Here is a 14,132-nt window from a genome sequence, read left to right as displayed (position 1 = left end):
CGGCCAATACTGGAGCAGTGCTCTGTTGTTAACTGTTTTTTATTATCTACAGTGGTTGCACCTTAAGCAATAGCTTTGGCCTCAAGGGCTGCAGCCTGAGGGGTTTCTGTTCCCTCAGGCACTGATTCTTTCAAAGCTACTAAGGGAAACTTTATCTACATCTAAAGAACTCAAGGTTCAGTGGTTTAGGTGGAATTCTGCTTGCTCAGAGAGGCTGAACAGCAAGTAGCTAACCTTCTCCCTTTGCTGGCATCTTCCAAAAAACCAGCATCCTTCTCTCAGCCCCCATTTAAAACGCTCTTGCTTCACATGGTTCCTTCTTACCACTTTCTGTCAGCTACTTGCTGACTCAGTCTTCTGCTCACAGGGTAATTTTATTTAATCAAATACATCTTTGAGTTGTTAGCAAAAGCAGTGGGAAAAAAATGCAACGCACTTTTAAAATAATATTCCCCAGCAGTGCTCATCAGCATGCCCAGATGCTAGGACCTGATGATGACTGGAAACACCACACCTCACTGAGTGTTCCTAGGCTCTGCATACATCTAGAAAGGTGTCTGATGTAAGCCAGAGTCCCTCCTGCTGTTCAAGGCTGCTAGTTCAACTTGGCCAGTTCCATGAGACAGTGGTCCACAGCCCTGAAGGTTGGGATGGGGAGGCCTAAGTCCTTGGGGCTGAGAAAGCTTCTCTGCAAGAGGCCCTCCTAAGTTTTTTGAGCCCCAGGAGGTAGTGACAGGGAAACCGTTGTCTTCATGGCTAGCACAGCAGAATTCTGGCCTCTCTAAGGGCCAGCACCATCTCCATCGCCCCAAGGGAATGTGGTGCAACCAGAATGCACCCGAGCTTGAAACAGAGCACCTTATTTCCTCTTTTCAGGAGGCTCAAATGGGGTGGGGGTAGGGGTGTCTGTCGCTCTCCTGGCCTAGGCAGGTCACCTCAGGATGGATGAACACTAGCTCAGACAATGCTTTTCCTATGACAGGGTAACACTTTCAAGTTGGGCATGTTACCACATGCCTGTAATCCCAGCACTTGTGAGGCAAAGCTCAGGCAGGAGGCCAAAGCCTAGACTAAAGAATGACATGATCTGAAAACCACTTAAAAAATGTGTGGGTGCAGGTGCCTACAGAGTTGGGAAGATGGAGCTGAGCCCCGGTGGGTGCTTAGAATCCAACTCAGGTCTTCTGCAAGAACAGTAGAGGCTCCTAACTGCTGAGCTATCTCTTCACTGCCCCCGCCCCCCCCCCCCCAACTTTAAAACAAAGTCACTTTCAAGCTGCCATTGGGACAACACAAAAAATACAAATAAATGTGTATTAATGAAAAGAACAAAAGAGAGAATGTTTGTATGGTTATATACACCTGGAGAGATAAAGGCGAAACATTTGGGGTGGGTGCCCAAATACTTTATCCTTTATAAACACATCAAAAATGAAGTGTGCTTATATCATGCACCTGGCTAAAATGTCATTTTAACTGAACACACTTTGAAAAATGGGAGAAAAAGTGTCTATATAGTGCAGGTCATTCTGTCCACAAGTACAAGATGGCAGCCAGAGTTTCCATTTCCCCAGTTACTGTCAGTTTAACTGTATCTCTCCAGTCTTGCTCGTGACACTAGGGTCTGGGCTACCTCTTTTCCACACAGTATGGCTCTTATGTGCTGGCAAACTACTGCATCCAGGAGGCCCCTGAGAAATAGCGAGAGGGTTTAGCCTGATTCCACAGTTTTTCTTTTTTCTTTTTCTATCCTGAGGCAGGAACTCAAGGCATCCCGAATGCTAGGTGTGCACTTGGTACCACACTCCCCAGCTTCACATTTTCAAGAGCAGTTTTGATTTTTAGTGATTTCCTCTAGCTGCCTGTCTTTAGAAGCCACGCCCTCCAAAGGGAGCAGTTTCCAAGGCTTCTGATGATTTCAGTGTTCCAGTAAGCACTCTGTACAGGGCTCAGGTGGGTATTCTAAGTCACAACATATTATATCTGTTTTGTAAAGGCCTTTCTTTATTAGTGAGGTGGTACGAATCCACCTCCTCCCACCCCCCGGAACAGTGGCATCAGCCCGCAGTCCCATCCACAGCGTAGGGCACGCTGCTTTCCTTTTCCGACCCAGCACTGGCTATGACCTCAAAACTAATCCAGGTGTTTTGTTTTGGATTTGCTTTTTTGAGACAGGGTCTTGTACAGCCCAGGCTGGCCTTGACCTCACTGTATAGCACAGGATGACCTTGAACTTCTGATCCTCTTGCCTTTGCCTTCTGTGTGCTGGGATTACTAGTCATGACTTAGTTATTTAGGCGGAGCTCTTACCCCACGAGGAACACGTCCCGAACACGACAAATCCACAGAAGAGCTGTTTATTAATGTAGGATAGGAAGAGATGTGACAGGCCTGTGTGAAGCACACACGTGAGTGAGGAGAAGAGAAGGAGAGAGAGAGAAGAGAGGAAGAGGAGAAAGAGACCTGTGCAAAATGTCGCCGGCTTTTTAAAGAGTGAGCCGCGCATGCGTACAGGACCTCACGTGTCTACTCCACGCATGCGCGTAGATTACATGGCTGTACGCTTTAGGCAACCATATAAAGCCACGGAGTCCTAGTCACATGAGATGTTCTGACCTGGAAATGGCTATTTTGAACCTGAAATAACTAGGCGGTCCGCCGGGAAAGCCCAACCATGTGGACATGTTGTGATTTCCTATCAATGACTAGTTTTATGCAGTGCAGGGACTTGAACCCATAGCTTCGTGCATACCAGGCAAGCACTTTACATCCTCAGCCCAGGATGCATTTTTTTTTTTGTTTTGTTTTTTTGAGACAGGGTTTCTCTGTGTAGCTTTGTGCCTTTCCTGGAACTTGCTTTGGAGACCAGGCTGGCCTTGAACTCACAGAGATCTGCCTGCCTCTGCCTCCTGAGTGCTGGGATTAAAGGCGTGCGCCACCACTGCCCGGCTCAGTATGAATTTTTTTAAGTTATTATTTTCTTATGTTTGCTTGTTTGATTACGTTGATGGTTTTTGCTCATTTGTTTTTTACTGTTACCTTACCACAAATTAGAATCACCTGTGTGTGCAGGGAGCCACCCTGAAGAAGTGTCCTGATTGCCTTGATTGAGGTGGGAAGACCCACCCCCTGCCGTAGGTAACTAACCTTCTGGTAGTATCCTAGATGAAACGGGGAGTTCCAGAAGGAAGCTCGCCTTTTGCTGGCTTGGCTTGCCCTCCCTTGCCACTTGATTTGCCTAGTTGCTGCTGGGACATAACCCACGTCACTTACATGCACTGGACGGTTCAGAGGAAAATGTTCTCCTTGGAGGGAGCCTCAGGTAAAACCCCAGGCTTGGGTTTTCCTCCATGAGAACTACTAGCCAGCATGTAGCCACTGAGCGCTTGAAACTGTGGCTGCTCTGAACTGTGATGTAAAATACACCCCAGATTTCCAAGGGCACAAGCACCAAATATAGGTGGTCTCATTAGTAACGGTTCGCGCGGATCACAGGTTGAAACGATACTGTTTTGGATCTATTGGGTTAAGCAAAACTTAGTTTCACTTATTTTGTTTTTAAGATTTATTATGTATACAGTGTTCTGCCTGCAGGCCAGAAGAGGGCGCCAGATCTCATTACAGGTGGTTGTGAGCCACCCTGTGGTTGCTGGGAATTGAACTCAGGACCTCTGGAAGAACAGCCAGTGCTCTTCACCTCTGAACCATCTCTCCAGCCACCCAGTTTCACTTGTTTTTACACCTTGACGATCTATGGCCGTTAGGGCTCTGGCTCAGTCAGTGGGCTGCGTGGTAGCCGTACTGGCCAGGACCATTGCACTTTCTTCTCCCCTCATTTATTTCAGTTCGGACACGGGCGGCACAGGCCAGCAGTGCCCAGCCCAGGCTGGCATTTGCGTATTGCTGAGTGCTGCTGGGAAGCCTTGCTGCTCAAACTGAACCTCTGCACCCTGACTTTAGCTAGGTAACAGTGGATCCTAGCATTGAGGGAGCTGCCCTGTGATACTTGGACCAGGTCACCAAGGCCACCTGTTCCCTCCAGACTGGAGCCTCAGGGCCTGCCTTTGGATTATCTGTAGCATTTAGCTGTCTCAACCAGAACTTTGTTGTGTGTATTTATTTAATTTTCATCAGCTCCATACATGTATACTACACATTGTGATCATATCCCCCCAACCCCCATGAAAGCCTTTAAAATAAACAAACCATAAACAACAGCAATAACAAACACACAAGAAGACCATAGAATTTTTAGGAGGTGAGCCTAGAAGGTCACTAGGAGCAGGTCTACATATGTGTGTGTGGGGGGGGGGGCGTGGCAGGTGTTGTCACAGTGCATATGTGGAGGTCAGAGGACAACTTTCCAGAGTGGGTTCTCTCTTTCCATCATGTGCATTCCGGGCACTGAACTCAGGTCATCAGGCTCTGTGGCAAGGACCTTTACCTCTTGAACCATCCTGCCAGCCTAAGGAAAGTTAAAAAAAAAAAAAAAAAAAAAAAAAAAAAAAAAAAAAAAAAAAAAAAAAACACTAGAAAAAAAGGCAAAAAAAGGAAAAGAAGAAAGTAAAGCAATTTGGTTACTGGGCAAAGATATGAGAAAAGAGGGAAAGTGAGGATTCCATCAGGTCCTGGATGATGCTAGGCTGCTTTAGAGCATCAATATGGGGAAGGCCAGCAAGGAAAGATCCTTTGAAACCATCTGTTTCTGCAAAAGGGCCAGGTGCCACGCTGACAGATGGGCACCAGAACTAGCTAGGCATGGAGCCATCTAGTTCTTGGCCAAATGGCAGAGAGAAAAGTCTCTTAGCTCATGTGAGCACCACCCAAGCCTGGCCAAGATGTGTCCACAGGGGCACATGACTTACATCATTCTGCCTTTTGAGGCAGAGTTCAGCGGGGTGCTTACGGCTTACATGAAGGCAACTGTCAGGAAGTGGGCAGAAGTACTGGACTTTGCCCACTCTTTGCTGCTTAGAAAGGGGAACACTTTCTTTACACTCTTGGAAACTGCCTGTTCTAGCAGAATTAAACATCTCCCATAACATTTCTCTATATTTCATAATAATATAAAGTGGTCTCCTCTAAACCACAGGGTTACAGGACCCCCTAATGGATTTCCCAAACTGCAGCTAGTACCCAACCATAACCACACTGCATTTTTTCTATATACACATATCTATGATAAGTTTAATCAGTTAATTTTTGCCGCTGAGGATGATCCCACATGTCTGATCCCCCCAGGTTTACCTCCCGATCCCTGGGATTATAGGTACGCACCACCACACTTGGTTTACACAGGCTGGGGATTGAAATCAGGGCTTAGTGCATGCTAGGCAAGCGTGCTAGAAGCTGGGCTGCTTACCCAGCCAGTTAATGAATCTTTTAATGCTGCTTTTTTGGGAGGAGGGCAGTATTGGGGATTGCAACCAGGGTCTTGCACATGTTAGGCTCTATCTCCGCCACCATCGTACAATAATTTGATTTCCTTTAATGTTAAATTTTCTTTATTGTGCCATGAATTCCATCAAATATCATTTACTATGTCACTTACCACTTCCATCATTGTAGATAAATAAACATATGAGCACATTTTGAACATGCTGAGACATTATCTCAAATGTTTTCTGAGTATTTTAGCATAATTGTAAGAGAGACCCTCTGGGGGCCAATGTTGGCATTTTCATAAATACAAAGTATAATTTATGACACAAGCTTTTGACTCCAAAGTCTTCATTTGAACTTTGTTGTCATCTTACTAGTAGGAGGAATTTGGGGTCCACATTGATAAGGTGGCTCCATTCTGACCTTTTCCGAGTTCCTGGGGGTTCTTGTACAAATCCATAAGGTCCACATACATAACGTCCCTTTGGCAACACTGAAGTACTGTGAAATGACAGTTACTGGGGAGTCAGTGGAGTAAGCCCCCATGAAAACGGGATTTATGCCTGTCATAAGGAACTTCGACCGAAACAGGCTAATATAAGGTGACCAATTAAGCAAACAAAGACCCAATAACACTCTATGTTCCAAACCTATTCTACTGAGTCTTTGGAAAGAATTCATTTTTTTAAAAAAAGATTTGTTTATTATGTATACAGCATGTATGACTGTAGGCCAGAAGAGGGCACCAGGTCTCATTACAGGTGGTTGTGAGCCACCATTTGGTTGCTGGGAATTGAACTCAGGACCTCTGGAAGAGCAGTCAGTGCTCTTAACCTCTGAGCCATCTCTCCAGGCCCTGGAAAGGATTCATTTTAAGGGAACAATTCTAGGTCGGAGGGAATATATTTGTTAGTCCTATACAAACAAGATGCAACTAATAATTTAATTTTAAAAATTGTGTGTGTGTGGAGGTGGGTGTATGTGGTGCATTTGAGATTGAACCCAGGGCCTTACACGTTAGGCAATCACTTTACCATTGAGCTGTTTCCCGAACAAGAGTGGTTTGTGTGTCTGTCTGTCTGCATGCATACCCTACATGTGTGCCTAGGTGTGCTTACCTATGTGTGTGCATGTTGAGGCCAGAAATTGACTTCTCCACCTTATTCTTTTGGGACAGGGTCACTCACTAATCTTAGAGCTCATGGTTTTGGCTACATTGGCTGTCCAGAAAGCCCCCTACACCTGCCTGTTTCTGGGTTCCCCTACTCCTAGCTCTGAGGTTACAGGTGTTCATGGACACACCCAGCTTTTAAGTGCGTATGGGGATTTGAACTCAGGTCCTCAGGCTTGCACAGAAAGTACTCTACCCACTGAACCATTTCTCAAGCCCCAAGAGTGCCTTCTTTAATCTAAGTGTATTTGAATAAGAATTTTATATGAATGTAGCAGGAATCTTAAAAGTTCTTATGAATAAAAACAAATCCAGGGCCAGGTATGGGGGTGAATGCTGGAAGATCAGAGAAGCAGAACAAGCCACAGCTTCCTCACCTCACCAATTCCTCAGCTGATCCTGTTTCCTCAGACTGGAAGCCTCTGAGTCCTCATCCAAATGAATCTCAGCTGAACTGTGCTTCTCAAAAGCTTCTAGTTTCTGATCTTCATGCCTTATATATCTTTCTGCTTTCTGCCATCACTCCCTGGGATTAAAGGCTCACTTCTTGGGATTAAAGGTGTGTGTCACCATGCTTGGCTATTTCCAATGTGGCGTTGAACTCACAGAGATCCAGATGGATTTCTGTCTCTGGAATGCTAGGATTAAAGGCGTGAGTGCCACCATTTGCTAGCCTCTGTATCTAGTGGCTGTTCTGTTCTCTGACCCCAGATAAATTTATTAGGGTGCACAGTATTTTGGGAAACACAATACCACCACATACGAATAGAACATATATCTTAAGACAGGAAAGGAGACTAGTTTACACTACATAGAACATCCAGGTTATTCAAATGTATCCAGCTCTTAACATTTAGGCAGGAGGAACAAATCTGTTTCCAGAGCCATCTCTAGGGTAATGTTGAGTTGCCTTAAAAACGAACTTTTTTACATGTATTTGTATGTGCATGTGTGTGGGTGGGCCTGGTCCGTGATGCCTATATGAAAGCCAAAAATCACCTTGCAGGAACTGGTTCTCTGTCCACTGTGTGGGTTTCAGGGATTGCACACTGAACCAGCTCGTCTACTTTTTAATGGCTTGCTGACCATCCCACCACCTCACTAAGGTCTGGGCATTCTGATTGCTGAAGTTCAGTACTTCCAGGCAGGTGACCCAAGTCTGTTACCAAAGGAGTCACAGCCTGACATTTTTCATCACTGTGGTACTTTGAATGTAATTGACCTCCATAAACTCATAGGGAGTGGCACTCTAAGGAGGTGTGGCCTTGTTGGAATAGGTGTGGTCTTGTTGGAATAGGTGTGGCCTTGTTGGAGAAAGTATGTCACTGTGGAGGTGGGCTTTGAGGTCTTCATTCCTCAAGCTATGCCCAGTGTGGACATAGACTTCTTCTGCTGTCTGTGGCTCAAGATGTAGAACTGTCAGCTCCTTCTCCAGCACCATGTCTGCCTATGTGCTGCCATGTCCTGCCATGATGGAAAAGGACTAAACCTCTGAACTGTAAGCCACCACCTCAAATATTTTCCTTTATAAGAGTTGCCGTGGTTGCTGAAAGAAGCCAGGCTGTGGTGGCACACACCTTGAATCCTAGCACTTGGAAGGCAGAGACAGGCAGATCTCTGTGAGTTCAAGACCAGCCTGGTCTACAAAGGGAGTTCCAGGACAGCTAGGACTGTTACACAGAAAAACCCTATTTTGAAATACCAAACAAACAAACAAACAAAAACAATTGCTGTGGTCATGGTGTCCCTTCACAGCACCAGGAACCTTAAGAAAATCACTATACAAGTGACTTTGCCTCAGTTTACTTGGGTTGAGAAATGCTAATGTAGGCTCAGTCACAACTTCCAGCTCAATGACATCTGTAGTATGGCATGAGACTGTCTGTCCTAAGTCCTAAGTTGGAACTGAAAACTTTTGTGTGTTGCCAATTCTACATTAACTCTAATAGCAGGAATGTTAGCGATGATTTCTCCAAGTGTAATCTGTAAAAAATAAAAACTGTGACTTTTCCAGCATTATCTAACCCCTAAATTAAAACCCCCATTTCCTGGCTTCCAAAGAGTTTGGTAAAAAAAAAAAAATACTTCAGGGAAAACAAAACAAAACAAACAAAACAAACAAAACCCAATCGAAAACGCAAACCCTCTAGTCTGGTGAAGCCCTCGTCAGCCCTCAGCGACTCTCGGAGCTGGAGCTAGGCCACGTCTTGTCCTCCTTCTGGAGCTGCTGGGCCTCCAACTCCCAGAAGTTCCCCTTGTCATACTCCTGGGCCTGGAGTGAGCCGGAAGTGAGTGGCCACTGTGGCTGCACTCTATGATTAGTGGTGCTTATTTTTGAGGCAGGGTCTCACTCTAACCCAAGGCAATCCTCCTGCTTCAGTCTCCCAAGTATTGGGATTATAGCCATGAGCTACCACGTATTTATAGGGGTTTTCTATGTATCCCAGACCAGCTACAAATTCATGGTCTGCTTGCTTCCACATCAAGTTAAACTTATAAATTAGTAACATCTCTGAGTTTGAGGCCAGCCTAGTTTACAGAGTGAATTCCAGGACAGCCAGAGCTACACAGTAAAATCTTGTCTTGAAAAACTGGGGAAAAAGGCACTAACTAATGGCAATGTCGATGAGAGAGAAGCTGTTTGGAGATGGTACATGTCAGTAATCCCGGGAGCTTGGAAGTATCACTGGAGCATGAGTTTGAGGTCAGCCCAGGCAATATAGAGGAAGTAAATTGATTTAAAACTATAATTTTCCATTCAATGTTATCAAACTTCAGTGGACTATAGGAAACAAGTTGAAAAAAAATCATTGCTAAGAGAGCACTGTGTGGTGGAGGGCGGAGAGAGGCTTCAGTGATTAGATGTACAGACAGAGTTCTGTTCCCAGCACTCACATCAGGCGATTCACAACAGCCTGTAGCTTCAGCTCCAAGGGCTCCAACACCATCCTCTGGCCTCTGGCCATCTGGGCTCATGTGCACATCCCCCCACGCAGATACAGACACATAAACACATAATAAAAAGAGAGCATGATGGAATTTTATACATGGCATGACATTTGCTAAGAATATCATAGTAAGCCGGGCAGTGGTGGCACACGCCTTAATCCCAGCATTCGGAAGGCAAAGCCAGGCAGATCTCTGTGAGTCTGAGGCCAGCCTGGGCTACAGAATGAGATCCAGGACAGACACCAAAAACTACACAGAGAAACCCTGTCTCAAAAAACCAAAAAAAAGAATATCGTAGTAAGTGACCTAGTTACACAAAAGGGGCTATGTGAGGTGACAGACAGGATTGTATACATATGTCAAAACTCTGTGTGTCTCATCTTAAATACACACACTGTTTATCTGTCACTCATACCTCGGCAAAGCCGAGGAAACATCTTTCCATGATCTTTGGTCTAGAAACTATTCAAAGAGGTAGGGTGGGTTGTCCTTAACACAGTGTCGTGTATGATTTAATAATGTGACCTTAGGAGTCCTTTTAGAAAAATATTCAAAAGTCACATGTGGGCCAAAAGCTCCTCATGTGTAACTAGAGACAGCTAATAATACTTGTTCTGGAAACTTCCTTCTTCCGTTTCCTGTTTTCTCAAGTTGAATGCATGCATTGATAACATTTGGTTTTGCCTTTGTTTCTTTCCGAGAGGAATCCATCCATGCCTGTGGTAGCTTCTAGATGGCCACAAGTCTCACCCTCCTTCCATCTGTGCTGTTTTCATGGGACTCTGCAGGTGTGATAGTCTATGTCACCCCACTTCGGGATGGTAGCTCAGTCACTTGACTTGCTTCAGCTACTGGGCTGCTAATAGATATGACAGAGAAGCTCAAAGTGGCTTGTATATTGTGGCTTCTGGCATCTCTAGGATGTATGTATCAGCTAGCTTGGTGAGGGATGTAGGAGGCAGAGCTGAGTTGAGATCAACTAAGTCAGTCATCTACCAGATGGCCCCCAAATAGGCATGTCCAGATACCTCCAAAAACCTAAGGCCTGTATTTGGTCCACATGAGAAGGAGAAACGGCTTTTCAAATGCCCCCACTGGTAATGTTGATAGAGGAATTGGTGTCTCCTTTCTCTCCAACTATAGCAGGCCCATCAGAATCCTATGTAACAGGAATCTTAAAAGGTCTTATTAATAAAACTCAAACCCGAGGCCAGTTATTGGGGTGAATGCTGGAAGATCAGAGAAGCACAACAAGCCACAGCTATCTCACCTTGCTAGTTCCTCAGGTGATCCTGTTTCCTCAGACTGGAAGCTTCTGAGTCCTCCTCCACATGAATCTCAGCTGAACTGTGTTGATCCAAAGCTTAACTAACTACATGCTTTTTCCTCTTTATTTCCTGGTCCTCACGCCTCATATACCTTTTTCTTTCTGCCCCCACTCCCTGGGATTAAAGGCATGGGTCACCATGCTTAGCTGTTTCTAAAGTGGCCTTGAACTCAGAGATCTGGCTAGCTCTGCCTCCCAAGTGCTGGGATTAAAGGTGTGTACCACCACTGCCCAACTTCTGTTGTGGCTTACTCTTCCCATTGTCTAGCCACCATTTCTGGCTCTGTTCTAGTGGCTGTCTGTTCTCACCCCAGATATGTTTATTTCAGGGAACACACAATATTTCAGGGAACACAATACCCACCACAATCCTAAGTCTACAAATTAAGCCATATTGCAAGTACATATGATTCAATAATATGACCATCCATCAGATCTTAAAAGCCCTTTAGAAAAATCTTCAGAAGTCATATGAGGGCCAAAAGCATCACATGTGTGACTAGGGCTAGCTAATGTTTATTCTGGAAACTTCCTTATTTCCTGACTTACAGAATTTCCCCCTTGCCGACTCATCAAGGTAGCTTTGGTACCAACAGTCACAGCCTAGGTCCCTAACTAGCTCCTGCCCCCACATAAAAGGCATTTCATAGGTACTCACAGCAAAGTCATAATTCTTCAATAGTTAAATATTATGTATGTTGTCTCTCCTGATGAATAGAACCCTTTTTCGTCTTGCCATTAACAAACTTGGATTCTCTCAAGTGACTGGAGAGCACTTTGCAAGCCCGAAGTTCTATAAAAACCCGTTAAGTAATAGCAACAATAAAAGCTTATTAGCCATTTCAGACTCTGAATCAAGACTTTCCATCCTTGGCATCCAATTAGATGGGTTATGTTCTTAAGGAACACGTAGCGTTACACCTCTCTTCCCTTCCAGATTGCTAATAGAAACATGGTCAAGACTCTGTAAGAGACACACAAATGTGCATCTAAATAAAGATGCCTTTGGGATTGCTTTTCGCCACTTCCTTGGTCCCCTGGAGGGGTGTTGGGGGTGATGTTAGTAAGAAAGCCAATGTTTGGAGGAAACTCATATATACCAGTTGTTTCAGGGATATTCCCCCTTTAAAATTATTTATTATTATCATACGTGTGTATGATGTGTGTATGTGTGTGTGTGTGTACACGCCATGGCATGAGTGTAGAGGTCGGAGAACAACTTGTGGAATGGTTTTTCTCCTTCCACATTTAGGGAGTTTTGGGGATGGAACTCGTGTCACCAGGGTTTCGTGGCAAGAGTCTTTACCTGCAAAGCCATTTCACCAGCCCCTAGGGATATTTTCCTGTTAAGGCCTTATGCCTACCTGCAGTATGAGGCTGCTACAGAATTACTCCTAAATTACATGAAAATGGGATCTGTGGGCCGCTGAACAGCTGACTTCGGCTTCAAACTGAAATGCTTAGCTTCAAGACCCCAGCCTCTTATAAGCCCTGTTCCACCACTCTTGCTTAGTGACCTGTCTGCTTGGTCGGTCACATGCGATGGGTCCATGCCAAACCATGCTACTTACACACTGGCCTGCCCGCCAAGACTTGAGAAGACAGAAAGAACAGAAGGTACACAGTCTCCATATTGATTGCCACTTGAAATGATGCTGTTTGGGATATATTGGGTTAAATACAGATCAGCATGCCAATCGGTCTCATCTGCTTCTTTTTACCATTTTTTAAAAACTTTGTGACAAGGCCTCACTAGGTAGCCTAGGCTGGCCAGGAACTTGCATGTAGACCAGGCTGGCTTTGTACTCATAGAAATCTGCCTCTCTTTGCCTCCTGAGCCCTGGGATTAAAGGTGCACGCCACTGTGCCCAGCCTCTCTCTTCTTCTTCTTCTTCTTCTTCTTCTTCTTCTTCTTCTTCTTCTTCTTCTTCTTCTTCTTCTTCTTCATGTGTGTGTGTGTGTGTGTGTGTGTGTGTGTGTGTGTGTGTGTGTGTAAGTGTGTGAGAAAACGATCACTTATGTTCCTGGGGAACAGGAAGGAAGGGAGGAAGATCAATATTAGGGAAGGCAGGATGGCGGATGATCTAGCAGCCTGCCTTCAGGTAGGAAGGAAGAAGTGAGTGGAGACACAGGGCTGGGGAAATGGTTTAGCCAAAGGACAAGCATGAGGACCTGGGCTAGGGTCCTAGCACCCATATAAAAAGCTGGGTGCACAATGACAGAGAAATGGATGAGATCTACATGAACAACCTGGACGACAGTGGGAGTAATGAAGGGCAAGATTTGAGGGAAAGAAAGCTTAGGGGAGCAGGAGATCCCAGCTGGATCAAGAACAGAAAGGGAGAACAAGGAATAACAGACCATGAAAAATGAAGACTGTAGTGGATAGCCATCCCAGCATTGGCCTGGAAGTTCCAACCCCCATTGAGGCTTCGGTAATGGTCACGCCCACAAGGCAGGGCGGAGGAGGAAGCGGAAGACCAAGGATCGGGGAAGACGTCTCGCGCTTAGGGCCCGGACCCTGGACGCTGGAGGTAGACCGAGCAGAGTTCTCCAGAGAACACCGCCGGACTACGCGATACCTTTGCCAGACCCTGCAACCTACCCCTTCATTTGTAAGTTACCCCACAAAATAAACCTCCCTTTTAACTACGTGGAGTGGCCTTAATAATTTCACCAATAGAAGACCACATGAGAACAGGAATAGGCAGAGTGCTGGAGAGGTTCCCTGAAATCCACAATGATACATCCTCTGTAGACTGCTGGCAATGGTCGAGAGAAAGCCTGATCTGACCTAGTCTGGTGATCAGATGACTAAACACCCTAACAGTCATGCTGGAACTCTCATCCAGTAACTGATGGAAGTGGATGCAGAGATCCTCAGCCAGGCCCCAGGTGGAGCTCCAGGAGTCCAATTGTCGAGAAAGAGGAGGAACTGTAAGAGTGTGAATTGTTGAATCCAAGACTTCAAAAAGCACAGGGACAAATAGCCAATCGAATGGAAGCACATGAATTATGAACCAAAGGCTGTGGAGCCCCCAGCTAGATCAGGCCCTCTGGATAAGTGAGACAATTGAATAGCTTGATCTGTTTGGGAGGCACCCAGGCTGTGGGAGCAGGACCTGTCCTTAGTGCATGAGCTGGCTGTTTGGAACCTTGGGCTTACACAGGGACACTTTGCTCAGTCTGGAAGGAGGTCACAGGACCTGCCTGTACTGAATCCACCAGGTTTAAATGAATCCCCAGGGGTGTCTTGGTCCTGGAGGACATGGGAATGGAGGGGAGGGGCTGGGGGGAAGGTGG

Source organism: Onychomys torridus, chromosome X (genome assembly GCF_903995425.1).
Source record: "Onychomys torridus chromosome X, mOncTor1.1, whole genome shotgun sequence".
Lineage (NCBI taxonomy): Eukaryota > Metazoa > Chordata > Mammalia > Rodentia > Cricetidae > Onychomys > Onychomys torridus.
This window is presented reverse-complemented; position numbering follows the sequence as displayed.